This window comes from Pinus tabuliformis, chromosome 9 (genome assembly GCF_031772625.1).
Source record: "Pinus tabuliformis cultivar Carrire ecotype Pingquan chromosome 9, CPIR1, whole genome shotgun sequence".
NCBI lineage: Eukaryota > Viridiplantae > Streptophyta > Pinopsida > Pinales > Pinaceae > Pinus > Pinus tabuliformis.
The window spans coordinates 1,335,922,594-1,335,937,790 of record NC_142307.1 but is presented as its reverse complement, the minus strand read 5'-3'; the positions used below and the strand labels follow the sequence as shown (position 1 = coordinate 1,335,937,790).

General features: G+C 38.3%; 1 pseudogene; it reads right to left on the bottom strand.

Annotated features, from left to right (window-relative positions):
- Positions 1 to 808: 808 nt before the first annotated feature.
- LOC149153457 (26S proteasome non-ATPase regulatory subunit 8 homolog A pseudogene) lies at positions 809 to 14,845 on the bottom strand (annotated as a pseudogene).
- Positions 14,846 to 15,197: the final 352 nt, after the last annotated feature.

Genomic DNA, 15,197 nt, shown 5'->3' with positions numbered 1-15,197 from the left:
GGACTTCCATGGAGTCCCAGAGCGCCTAAGAGACCAATTGATTCAGCTCGAGAACCTGCTCGAAGATGCCACCCCAGTCAGCAGATTCAAAAAGGATAGATGGGGATGGGGAAAGTCTGGAGTATACACCTCAGCAGAGGGATATAGGACTCTTCAGGGACACAGGAACAACCACCATACTCCCGCCTTCTGGAAGCAGGTTTGGGAGCCATTAGCTCTTCCAAAAATAATTTTTTTCTTTTGGACCTTGGTACACAACCAGTTATTTACAGGGGACAATCTGACAAAAAGGAAGTTTGAAGGGCCTCATAGATGTGCTCTCTGCAGATGTCATTTAGAAACTGCCCAGCACTTGTTTCTAGATTGCACCTTTGCCAAGGAGGTATGGGGGCTTCTTCTCCATGAATTCCAGATCTCTCTCCCTCAGCAAACCTCTGTATTGGATCTATTTGCGACATGGAGTGCTAGCTACCCCAAAAGCATCCCTCCCAAGTCCTTTTGGCACAGGATCTGGATAGCGCTGCCCAAATTTGTATGCTGGCAACTGTGGTTAACTAGAAATTAGCAGGTATTCAAAGATGTGCAGCACTCCCCGTCTCAAGTTGCTGCAAAAGCTAAGGCCCTTCTATTGGAAGCGGCTCAGCAGCAATATTTCAAGGAAGACCCCCTGCTCAGGCCGGAAGAAAAGAGGTGGCTTGCCCTGGAACCGCATCCCTGAAAGTATAGAATATCACCCCTGAAAGCAAACCCGGATTGGAGAAAAAGAGAGACTAATGACATCTTTCAAAGCTGGTGGAGGGCACAAAATCTAACTACTATTTTCTTTGACGGAGCGTCCAAAGGGAATCCTGGAGCTGCAGGCGCTGGTGGGATCATCTACTTCACGGAAGGGCTCTCCACTGTTTCTTTTGCCTGGGGCCTTGGCGAGAAAACAAACAATCAAGCGGAGATTCTGGGGCTGCTTAAGGCCTGCCACATTGCCAAAGAGAAAAGAGCCAAAGATATTCAAGTTTTTGGAGACTCAGAAATTTTAATCAAAAAACTAATCAGTGAGGAATATTTCAACAATGTTGGGCTCAACAAAGTAATGGACAGACTGAAGATGGTCCTACAGAGTTTTGATTCATACAAATTTTATCATATTCTCATAATTTCCAACAAGGAAGCAGATCGCATGGCGAACTTAGGCAGCACTCTCATGAAAGGGATCTTAAATGTAAATGGCGAAAGTCTTTATCATAATTTGTGAAACTGTCTCTTTCCAAAGGCAACAAAAGTAGGATTACAGCCATGTATGCAGGGCTGCCTCGGCAAAGTCCCTCATTGTTTTTAACATATAAATAAAATTCACAACCGTTTTAGTTAAAAAAAATAAAAAAAAATTGAAGAATATGTTCAAATACAAATATTTCACCATCGCCATCAAACTTGTTTTTTGACAAGAGATTAACTATCTTGATGGGGATTGCGATATCTACTCTAGGGGGAAGGAGTCATTTAAAACATAATTTTAAGATATGGGATCCATACGGTCGGCTTGTAATTTGGCCCTCCTCTATTTGATGGGGGAAAAATGCACTACCAACGGTAGGGGATCTCCTCGGTGTGAAGTCCCAATTATACCTCACACCGTTTGGGATAGGAGTCTCGTCTAGTATGTAGGCCCAACTTCCACCATGTTTGTGTCTTTTGTCTTGGGTCTTGAATGAAGAGATGTTAATGTGAGGTGAGTGTGAAATACTCTAAGAGTGAGGACGAATTAGATCACAAACGATAAACCTGAAATACAAAGTATAAGAGTATAACAACATAATAGTAAGAACAAGTATATCTCAAGGGGAGTTAGTTAGGTAAAACCATCCAAGACATACAAGACTAAGAGAGTACTAGAAACTAATTGCAAATTAGTTCACAACTAATAACTAGTGTAAGACATGGAATGAAAGAGCAAAGATTCAAAAAACATATGAGCAATAAGCCACAAATTAGTTGATCAACCTATAACTCATGTGAAAACGAACATGCACACATAATTACAAGTACCGAATAACCATTACAACCACCATGAAAGTGCATGAGAATCTATGCCAAGAGTGAAGCGCTTCTCATTGATAATGTTGTCATTTCAAGTACATGTATCATAGGTCCATTACAATCCAATAGTGGAAGCTAGGATGCTCATATCGTCTCCCAAAATAAGCACCTCGCCTCTCCACAACTCAATCTAAAATTTCCAAGAGTATGAGTGCTCCTAAATACCTAAGTGCTAATAGCTATCTCAATGTTAAAAGACTCAAGTGCTAAAAAACCCTCCCTTAGAGGCATGAGTATATATTTATACAAATGGGTGGTGACTCTTCACCTTCCCATGACAATTTCCTCATGATTGACTTTTGATATTCTTATTTACTCCTAAATGACTTTTAGCATTTACTATTTTTATAATAGCAACAAAAAATATTTACAAGAAGACAAAAAGAAATTATGAGGAGAAACAAAGATTGTTGTTCGAGATTCTTAGATGACTGTTGTTGGTTCTGTTGTTGTTGCAAAATCATAAAAGATTGTATGAGATTCTAAACAAGGATTTTTCCATCGACCTACTGTAATGGATGTCCATTTGCTTTCCATTTCATTGGGTTGTTGAGTATATTGATCATTGATCACCATCCTCACCCCCACATAGTAGCTGACATGTTGAGTACATTATATAGCTCCGTACACTATGGGTAACCATGTAAAACTACCTTGCAATATCTTGCCAAACTGTTGTACAAAATGGCTAGCCATTGTTGTGAAGTCCTTTGGCAAAAGAACAAATATTCTTGCTTTAATTTGTGATCATGTTATCACAGTAATTTTAAATGCTAAACAAGGGAGTTTTTGCAAAGACATGTTTATAAGGCTTTAACTTCCTTCTTAATTGTAGCCTCGATCCTTTAACATCAAACAAACAATCACCCTCTGCACGCAATGTTGGAAATAATACTGAGAGGGGGGGTGAATCAGTATTATTAAATTAAACAATTTTCATTTTCATAGATATATATACGCCACTTCAGTTATGGGAACCCGCGTATATACGCAACTGTGTCTAAAGCAACCAGCGTATATCAGTGAACTTATGATTAAGTTAATCCATTAAATGTTGATATTTAATTAGTGCATCAGAACTTCATTAACCATAAGAACAGTAAATAGGTGCAGTAAAACAGAACAGATCATCACACACACGAACACAAGATATAAGGTGGAAACCCAATGTGGGTGAAAACCACTTGCTGCAATTCGTCTCTATCTCCTTTTAATAAGAAACTTATTTTTACAATATTTCTGTATTGGTGCAGTCTTATACTAGTACACAGGCTTCTACCTGCAGAAGGCTACAACCTTCTCTCGTTCTCTAGCTTCTCCTGGAAGGGAGCTACAACCCCATTAGCTCTTGTACTAGCTGATGTACTAGTACGTAGGTGCTGACCTACAGAAGGCTACAACCTTCTCTTTTCTTCCAGGGACCACGTTTCATAAATTTTTAGATCGGATCCATAAACAACATCAATCAAACATCAAATGTATCTACATCAACCAATCCCCTTTGCACCAACCAAAACTGAATCAATCAATCACTTCTCTGAATGTTGTAACCAGAATACAGTAACAGTAACTAGACACCAATCCTGAACCCAAAATACTGCAACAATAAACAGAAGTAGCTAAAACATATTTTATGAGACGTACGCTACTTCAAGATGAAGAACCTGCATGCATACGCTTCTGTATTAAGGCAAACTAGTGTATACGCTGTTTTGAATTATTGAACCAGCGTGTATACGCGCCTTTGCTGTGTCGAACCTGCGTACAGATCTATAAAAGACAAATTTCCCTTTTCAAATATTCAGACATCAGTTATACCCATATTATTAGATTTATAGATCAATTCATGTGCCAAATAAAATCACACAAAGATACTACTATTCAAGCCTTGAGATCTTGACCCATCAATAGAACTTATCCTTCTTCTAGCGCTCAGGTTCCTCCTTGGTTCAGATCTAGCTATGCACCATAACCCAATGACCAGTATTCTAGATCTTACTCTTCATAAGATATTCAATACTTGAGTGAATGCCTTTGCCTAATGATCTCCTTCCCCTTTTATAGTCTTAGGCCTTACTCAAAACCATGGTATAAAACCACTTAGAACCAATACTTGGGACCTAATACCGAGGTTCAACACTTCGGACAGAATACCATGGTCCAAAAACCATAGGTCCAAATACCAGGGACTAGATACCATGGACTAAAAACAAGTTTTCCCACATGTATGCGCTTTTCCTTGCATGAAAGTGCATGCATACGTATACGCACCTTTTGATCGGTGATCCTGCGTGTATACGCACCTTGGTTAAGTGGAACCTGCATATATCTCTTTTTCTTTTATTCTGAGAGCCTGAACTGTGATCTATCATCTGAGTGAGTTGCCATCAAGGACAACACCTGTGTCATAGTTCCAAACCTGTGTCATAATGCCAACAATCTCCCCCTTTGGACTTAATGGCAACCCCAAGTAACTCTCCCCCTTTGTCATCAAGGGCAAAGGGTTATGCTCCCCTTGAGTACATGCTGAAATCTCTGCTCTCCTGTGCTGTGCATGCTCCCTCTGACTGTAGGCAAGGGCTGTAAAAAGATGTTCTACAAGAAATACATGACTCTATACATTATAAATGACCTTCTTATCACCAAGGACTCATACATACATCCATCTCCCAACCAAGTGGGTATATACCAATATTGACTCATCCACCCAACCAAGTGGGGATACACCAAAAGTTTACACATGATAAAACAAGAACATTACATCATCCATCCCAGGCATAGTGGGGAAACCAAAATAGGTTGTTACATGACCTTGATAATAAAAAATATATGGATGAAATATCTAAAACAAGACTATGATAGTCATCAACAACTATCATCAGCAGCATCTGTCAATCATCATTCAAACCAACAACCATGTTCTCCCTCAACACCTGTTCCACCTGAAACCAAACAACTGTGAAATTGAACCAAGATCTTCTAAGATAATGCCAACAATGCATTATTAGAAGTATATGCTCCCCCTGAACCTGTGCCAGATGGTCTCTGTCAGACCCATGTCAGACTCTTTTCATCCTAAGTCTGGCCCACTGTTTTTCTTCAAATCAACATATATGCGACTGTATCCACAGAAACTGGCATATGTACGCGGATGCTCCTCATGAAACTCACGTACAACCACTTTTCTCTGAAACAGATAAGTTTCAACAGCAAAATGATGCATCCACTACTCCCAGCTTCTATCTGAGGTATTCAAATGTCTCCCTAGGTAGTGGTTTGGTGAATATATCAGCAACCTGTTCCTTGGAGGGAACATACTCCAATTTGACCTTTTGTTCAAGCACTTGTTCCCGGAGAAAATGATATTTGATAGGTATGTGCTTGGTCTTTGAATGCATGACTAGATTATTTGAAATACTGATTGCACTTGTATTATCACATAAAATGGAGATAGGTGGAGTACAAATGATTTGAAAGTCTTGCAAAATTTGCATCATCCAAAGGAGTTGTGTGCAGCAAGATGCAGTAGCCACATATTCTACTTCAGCTGTAGATAATGCAATTGAACTTTGTTTCTTGCTGAACCAAGATACTAATCTGGAACCCATAAAGAATGCACCACCACTAGTGTTTTTTCTGTCATCCACGCTTCCTGCCCAATCTGCATCTGTGTATGCATGAAGTGTGAGATTTGTATCTCTAGGATACCATAAGCCATAATTTTTTGTTCCTTGTAGATATTTGAAAATCCTTTTAACCGCCTGAAGGTGTGCTTCTTTTGGATTTGCCTGGAATCTTCCAACTATTCCCACTACATGCATGATGTCTGGTCGGGTACCTATCAGATAAGGCAGATTACCAATCATGGATCTATAGGTTGGTTGATGTACTACTGCTGAATCATCATTTGCGCGGAGCTTGCATCCTGTTACCATAGGGGTACATACTGGTTTCGAATCTTCCATGCCATATTTCTTCAAGATCTGCTTGAGGTACTTGGTTTGTGATAGAAAGATACCGTCTTTATTTTGTTGGACTTGTAAACCAAGAAAATATGTCAGCTCACCAAGCAGGGACATTTCAAATTCTTTCTGCATCACCAAAGCAAAGTTTTTACTCATGGCTTCTTCATTGCTACCAAAGATGATATCATCAACATACACAACAAGTATTAGCAATTTATCATTATCAATTTTCATATATAGATTGCTATTTGCCGATCCTTTTGAAAAACCTTGTTGATGGAGGTATTTGTCTAGACGATAATACCAAGCCCTTGGAGCCTGTTTAAGACCATAGAGTGCCTTCTTAAGTTTGCATACAAGTTTTGGATCATTTCCAAGGATGAATCCATCTAGTTGCTCAATATACACTTCTTCTTCTAAGTCTCCATTTAAAAAGGCAGATTTCACATCCATTTGATATACTTTGAACTTCTAAAAGATAGAAAGAGCAAGGAACATTCTTATGGCTTCAAGTCTAGCAACCGATGCAAAATTTTCTTCAAAGTCTATACCTTCTTGTTGAGCATACCCTTTACAAATAATTCTAGCCTTGTTTCTAATAACATCTCCATTTTCGTTTAGCTTGTTTTTGAATATCCATTTGGTCCCTATGACATTCTTATCATTAGGTCTAGGAACCAATTCCCAAGTGTTATTCTTTTCAATCTGCTCAAGTTCTTCATTCATGGCCTTGACCCAGCATTCATCTTTGCATGCTTCACTTACATTTCGTGGTTCAGCGGAGGAGAGTAATGCTAGATAGCTTGAAGCTTCTGTTATAGTTCTTCTTGTTTGAACACCTGCCTCTTTCTGCCCCAAAATTTGAGTCTCTGGATGGTTCTTCTGAACATACCTGGATGGAGTCTTTTCTTCTATTCTTATCTGTTCTTCTGGTGCCTCATACATTTCTTCTTCAACATTAGTCTGGTCTGATGTTGAAGGATAGTCCTCTTCGTCTTCAAAATCTTCAGTTTTTATCTGTTTTGAATTGTTGCCTTCTTCATCAACCACCACATCAATACTTTCAACAATTTTTCCAAGTCTTTTATTGTAACACTTATATCCTTTACTTCGGGAAGAGTAACCAAGGAGAATGCCTTCATCTGCTCTAGGTTCAAACTTGCCAAGATTTTCATTAGTCCTTTTGATGTAACATTTGCTTCCAAAAACCTTGAAGTATTTTACCGTAGGAGTCTTACCATACCAAAGTTCATGAGGAGTTTGAGTGTTGTTTACCCGAACGTTTGTTTTGTTGAGAATAGTAATGACAGCAAATGCAGCTTCACCCCAGAAGGTTGCAGGAGTTCTAGATTCATCAAGCATAGCACGAGCCATTTGTTGAACCATTCTATTCATCCTTTCCACTACTCCATTTTGCTGAGGGGTCCTTGCAGTAGAGAATTCCCTTCTTATTCCATGTTCTTCACAAAAGTCGAAAAATTCATCCGAGGTAAATTCCCCTCCTCGATTAGACCTGAGGCATTTGATTATACGATCTTATTCATTTTCAACCAAGGCTTTGAAAGCTTTGAACTTTTCGAAAGATTCGTCTTTATGCTTCAGAAGTCCTATCCAACACATCCTGGAAAAGTAGTAAATGAACAATATAAAGTATTCTTCTCCTCAAAGTGACTTTTTCCTCGATGGACCACATAAATCAATATTGACAAGTTCAAGTGGCTTACTAGTTTATCCTTCCTTCTCAGGGAAATTAGTTCTGGTTTGCTTACCAAATTGACATGATTTGCATATTGTATTGTCTGGAATTCTGATGTCAAGGAGATCACGAACCGCCTGATATTTGCATGCTTTCCTTATCTGCGAGAAGCTTAGATGCCCCAATCTTCTATGCCATAGCCATTGTTCATCATTCTTTCTTAGATAGAATTGTTGTTTTCCTCCCTTGAGTATGTATAAATTATTTTGAGTTCTTATGCCTTTGATCACTATTTCTCCTGTATCAAGCTCACGAACAATACATCCATTTGATCGAAATATTACCTCATTTCCTTGATCACACATTTGGATAACACTCAATAGATTATGCTTTAAGCCATCAACATATAAAACATTTCCAACTTTGACTTTTTCTTTCAAAAGAACATAACCTTTACCTTTTATGAATGCAGGTGCGTCATTTCCGAATGAGACCTTCCTTTCCTTTTCTAAGGCACTATATGACTGAAGTTTTTCTTTATCACCTGTCATATGTTTCGAACATCCACTGTCGATGTACCACTAATTTTCCTGTCCTTCCACACATAAGGCTATACCACATCTTTCTGGTTGTGGTTCTTTCTTTCTCCAAGTTTTGGGACCCAATGAAGGTTGCTCCTTCTGAGATGTTTGCCAAAACTTACTCCTACATTCAGAATCTTCATGACCGAAGTTGTTACAAATAGAGCATTCTATTTCATTTTCAAGAGCAGAAAATTTATTGTAGGTCCTCTTCATGATCCCAGTCATGCTCTTTTGATTTCGTGCTTCTCGAGTCATGATGGTCTTGTAGGCAACACATTGTGCAGCTTTGTGTCCAAAGTTATGACATGAAAAGCATTGGCCATTAAAGAAATTCCTGCGATTATCAAATCTACCGTCCAGGTGATTGTAGTTTCCATTGACATTCATTCTTGAGGCAAATTGAGAATGATTTACCTGCGGTTGGTTCTAGCTTCTGTTCATCCTTGAAGTAGATTGACCTTGATTTACCTGGTGATTTGCTTTATGCCTTTGTTGACAATTGTCAACCTGTTCACTTCTCCTTGCTGCATCAAGATAACTTTTGGAGATGGATGGCTTCTGTGCTTGAGATGCTTCTTCAATATATCCAAGACCTGTCTTGATTAGAGGAGAACGCTGCACTTTGATAATCTCATCTAAAGTTTCAAATCCTTTAGCAAATCTAAGATTAAGAGCTTTTGTTTTCTCAATATCTTTTCTAAGTTCCACAATTTCACATTTTAACTTTTCATTGTGTTTTTCCGTTTCAGCAAGTTGGAATGTCAGAGTATCTATGATCATATTCTTTTCTTCTAAACAGATTTGAAGTTTAGAAATTTCTTCATAGAGATCATCTTCATCTATAGCATCCAAGAAATCATCATCTTCAAAAGCCATCAAAAGTCTATAATCATTACCATGTTCATCTTCATCACTATTTGAAAGTCCATCGTTGTCTTCATGTGTATAATAACTCTTCTTATTTACGTTCTGTTTTCTGTTCCATTTAACTGGTTCCTTACCTTTATCAAGCTTATCTTTATGAGGACATTTGGCTGCACAGTGACCAACTTTTCCACAAGCAAAGCATTTGAAAGGTAGCTTACCTCTGAATCTTCCAGAACCCCATTGAAGGTTCTTGACGAAGTTTGATTCTTCCTCTCCTTCTGACGTATGCCTTGACTCATTGTATTCTCCTTTGAATGCGGATTCTCTCATGTCTGATGGCCCCATTTTTCTCATTTCGAAAGCAGTTAGGATTCCGTGCAGCTGTGACATCGTAATACTCTGAAGATTCTGCTTTTCTTCTATGGCAGAAACTTTTGATTCAAACTTAGAAGACAAGGATCTTAGAACCTTTTCAACTAAAGTAACTTCTTTTATTTCTTCACCCAAATTTTTCATAAGATTAACAATCTCGTCTATTCGTAAGAAATAATTAGCCAGACTTTCATCATTGTGCATTCTGAGAGTTTCATATTGAATTATGAGAGATTGTAGTTTTGCACGTTTTACCTGAACGTCTCCTTCATAGCTTAGGATGATCTTCTCCCATATTTCCTTGGTGGTTTTGAGCTGCATAACCTTGACGAATTCTGATTGAGATAGACTCCCAATAGAGTATTGACAGCCTTTGCATTTGTTTCATACTACTTTTTACCAGCTGTATCTGTAGGAGTTGCTGATGGAAATGTGTATCCTCCTTCCACTATATCCCAAACTTCTGCACCAAGAGATTGAAGATAGGCTGTGGTTCTTACCTTCCAATAGACGAAGTTGCTCCCATCAAAGATTGGTGGCCTAATGGATGCCTCTTTTTCATAGTTGCTCATGATGATAGATCTTCCTTCAAGCAATCAAGCTTCTTCTGAAGGACCTACTCCGATACCAATTGTTGGAAATAATACTGAGAGGGGGGGTGAATCAGTATTATTAAATCAAACAATTTTCATTTTCATAGATATATATACGCTACTTCAGTTATGGGAACCCGCGTATATACGCAACTGTGTCTAAAGCAACCAGCATATATCAGTAAACTTATGATTCAATTAATCCATTAAATGTTGATCTTTAATCAATGCATCAAAACTTCATTAACCATAAGAACAATAAACAGGTGCAGTAAAACAGAACAGATCATCACACACATGAACACAAGATATAAGGTGAAAATTCTTTTTACAATATTTCTGTATTGGTGCAGTCTTATACCAGTACGCAGGCTTCTACCTGCAGAAGGCTACAACCTTCTCTTGTTCTTCAGCTTCTCCTGGAAGGGAACTACAACCCCCTTAGCTCTTGTACTAGTTGATGTACTAGTACGTAGGTGCTGACCTACAGAAGGCTACAACCTTCTCTTTTCTTCTAGGGACCACGTTTCATAAATTTTCAGACTGGATCCATAAATAACATTAATCAAACATCAAATGTATCTGCATCAACCAATCCCCTTTGCACCAACCAAAACTGAATCAATCAATCACTTCTATCACTGCTGTAACCATAATACAGTAACAGTAACCAGACACCAATCCTGAACCCAGAATATTGCAACAATAAACAGAAGTAACTAAAACATATTTTATGAGATGTACGCTACTTCAAGATGAAGAACCAACGTGTATACGCGCCTTTGTTGTGTCGAACCTGCTTACAGATCTATAAAAGACAAATTTCCCTTTTCAAATATTCAGACATCAGTTATACCTAGATTATCAGATTTATAGATCAAGTCATGCGCCAAATAAAATCACACAAAGATACTACTATTCAAGCCTTGAGATCTTAACCCATCAATAGAACTTATCCTTCTTTTAGCGCTAAGGTTCCTCCTTGGTTCAGATCCAGCTATGCACTATAACCCAATATCCAGTATTCTAGATCTTGCTCTTCATAAGATATTCAATACTTGAGTGAATGCCTTTGCCTAATGATCTCCTTCCCCTTTTATAGTCTTAGGCCTTACTCAAAACCATGGTCTAAAACCACTTAGAACCAATACTTGGGACCCAATACCTAGGTTCAACACTTCAGACGGAATACCATGGTCCAAAAACCATAGGTCCAAATACCAGGGACTAGATACCATGGACTAAAAACAAGTTTTCCCACATGTACGCGCTTTTCCTTGCATGAAAGTGCGTGCATATGCATACGCGCCTTTTGATCGGTGATCCCGTGTGTATACGTGCCTTGGTGAAGTGGAACCTGCGTATATCTCTTTTTCTTTTATTCTAAAACCTTGAATTGTGATCTGTCATCTGAGTGAGTTGCCATCAAGGACAACACCTGTGTCATAGTGCCAAACCTGTGTCATAATGCCAACACGCAACTCCCTCAATCTTCCTACAGTTGCAGCCTCAATCACTCCATTGAACATTGCATTAAAATAAAGATGTTTACAAGCACTTAAATCAAGGTCTTTGTCTCTGTCTTGGCAATGACTCTCAGTGAAAGCCATGACTTCTTGATTCTCGGCCCAATACTCATCCCTCCTAGTCAGTTCATTTTTTGGTAATCTAAGCAACGATTGACTATATAAGGAGATAAGGAGAAGGTATGACGCTTGGAAAGCAAGTTCAAAGCTCCAACTCCAACTTTTCCACTATGTGCAAGATTAATGGAAATTTCATCAAGTTGTTGTTGTAGAATATTGCATACTCTTTTGAAAAAACATGCTCATGTTGAATCCCAAAAATGTTTCTAGCTTGTCACTATATTGTAGTGGTCGAAGCCTCCTTAAATGAAACTACTAAAATGTGTCCCTTGCATTTCTCTTGTGAGGGCACAATACCAGATTTTATCCTCACAAGTTGTCCAACTGTGAAAAATTTAGTCATTTGGAGTTCAGGACAATTTCTTGTCCAAACTATCTCACTCCCTTGAAAAGCCACTTCAACTTTCTCATCATGACTAATTGAATGTGAAATACCCACACCCATAATTTAAACATGTACTTGACCCATGCAGCTAAACCCAATCTCCAACAACAAAGCTTAGAGACACTCTCTCTAAATTAGAAGCATGTATCCTTAAAAAGTCTGCAAGCCATGTAACCTCATAAGTACATATATATATATTAATATTAATAATAACCTCATAAGTGCATATATATATTAATATTAATATTAATATCTATTTCCACTAATGTTCCACCCACAACACTCATATTCTTAGACTTAATTAAAGTTGGAACTTTTCTTGACCGCAATTAATCCCCAACTTCAAGTTGATCCTTAAAAACAATGAATTTCATTTCAAAGCATCATTTGCTTCAGTCTTGTCTCCAACACAAACACAAACCCAACCACTATCTCCAAAAATCGCATTAGGGTTTTGAAATGTAAAGAGCATATTTACAAATGAGTGGCGATTTCAGAAATCATATTCAAAGCATCCTTTTATGACACTCACAGCAACATGAGGCAATCCCCTTGGAATTTTTGGCTTTTCATGCCTAAGAACAAATGCATTATAAAAATTGAACTGTCGATTTCCCATACCAAGGGATGACTCCTGTGAGCATTTCTATGATGCTACTTCCAAATCCCCAACAATCTGTTTCATATGGAACTGGATCTCTAACATCTGCCCCCCCATTAGTCAGGTGCCATGTAACTTGGTATTCCCAATCTTAATGTCAAATCGGAACTTGACAATGGTATCCCCAGTAGCAGCATTGGTATACCACAGTCTCCTATAACGGCTGCATCATGTTCATATGGCAAGAAATTAAAAGGTTTAATATTAAGAACCTGGATCCCTTTAGAATGCAGCCCTATTACATGAGGAATTCAAAGCAGTTCACTTTCTCGTTGATCGGTCATCTTGTGCTGTGGCACAAGAATTTGTTTGGTTGATGCTGCGACACAAGTAATGTGATGAGTCAGCGTTGTTCGCTAGAGATTATGGGTAGTGGGACTACATAGTGGAGTTGTGTTTAATGAGTTTTTTTGACTTTCCTGTGTTAGAATTTGGTGGAAAAATTTAAGGTGAAATTTTAATTTGTGTTATTTAAACTGGTTTTTTCACTATATAGATGGAAATTAGTCAATGTTAAAGTAGAAAGAAAATGGTCAGCTAGAAGAAAGACATTGAGCAATCAATGTTGTCTTGGATGATTCCATATCCTATTGAAGACCATAAAACATATATCCATCTGTGGAAATAAAACATAATCCTGTTCTCTCCATGAGGTCGGAGGAGTTCAAGTATTGCAATTCGTCTACAGATTATCACCTCTAGCATGCCTGTAAACCTTCGATGGTGTTCACCAAACTGCGGAGGGTGTTGTTTCCAAGTCGTTACGCCTTGACTCATGCCCTTCTACCTGAAGTCTTCCGGCCACAACTACCTTTTTTTTCCTCCTCTTCCACTATAATTTTTGACCAAATTTGAGCCATCTGACCAATCCTCTTTCGCTAACTGTATTTGTAGTGTTTTGGAATTTGATAGAGCATGGAACCTCATTGTTAGTTCCAAAATATGAGCTGAGATTTCCACTGGATGGAAAACCAGTTGTTACAACATCTAGCAGGTTTTCCTTTGATGTTGGAGAAAATTCTTTCGCTTTTTGGAAATACACATAGCCATTCCTTATCTCCCACTCTGGATGCTCCTCAAATACATATTCCTCTAATTCCAAATTTGTGGAGAACATCAAGATTTGCTTAGCATCCTGTGGTGACAAATAATCATTTTCCTTCTCACTATAGCCTATAATTCTGTCTCTGACAGGTTTTTGCAAGAAGGTCCATAAACTAAACATAAGTTTTATGTGAAACTGCCTGCTTAGAAATGATAACACGATTATAGGAATCTTCCATGAATGATTGCTGTAATTCCACAACATGCTTAATGCATGGATTCTCAAGTGCCTCGGGTGAAAGGAGCTCCAACGCTGTGTGAAATTTTGTAATTCTTTTTTGCACCAAAAGACAAAGTAAATTGAGTCCCAGGATCAGATATTCCTGAGAAGATGGTAGAATAAGATCCCTTGTATCTGTGTAATATGACTTTAGCTATAAGTAATCCTTCTTAAATTCATCTTGATCTTCAGTTTTTACATTAAGAACAATAACATGCTCAAAAATATCCCTTGCTAGCATTAGTCTACGGTGATTCACAGTACAAGGGAGGAAGGCCTGGAAATCCTCTGGATCAAGGTGGTACTTATGTGCGAGATCATCTGATGAAGGTATCAATGGAGCATATGCTGAAATAGGTATAACTGCACTAATTAAAAACTCCACATATTGAAGCAATGTGCCATGGAACCTATCAAACTGTTTGCTAACCATCTTTATATGTGATGCATTAGCCTTGGTGACAACAATTGATCCATGCTGAGCTATAAGACGCAACAGAGGCACTGTCAATTTTGGCTTATCTTTTGAGAGTAAAGCATCCCTTAGCCTGCTCCTAGACTTGATTAAGGCCTTGTTATGTCTCATAATCCCAAAAGATGTGGCTTGATATTGAAGAGTTTCACCACCAACCATTTCATATAGATGTTCTTCTGTCATATTCTCCATCTAATGGGCATTTTCAATTTGTTGGATTAATTCTTGCAGGAGAAAAAGATCAATACCTTTTCCCTTCTTAAGTTGATTAATGAGATATTGTAAAGGACTCTCAACTCCATTGATGGATATTTCTTGCACCATGACGTGAAGACTATCATTTTGTTCATTTGATGCAAAGGACTGCCTGCATATGCACTTGGAGATGATGATCTACTAAATGCCTGTTGATTAAGTAGTGTCAACTTTCCTTTAAGGACAACACCTGATAATGACAATCTTTCTAGTCTAATTGCAACCTCACCCAAACCGACATAGAAAGAGGTGGAGGAGTATAAGGTGAATGTGTACTATA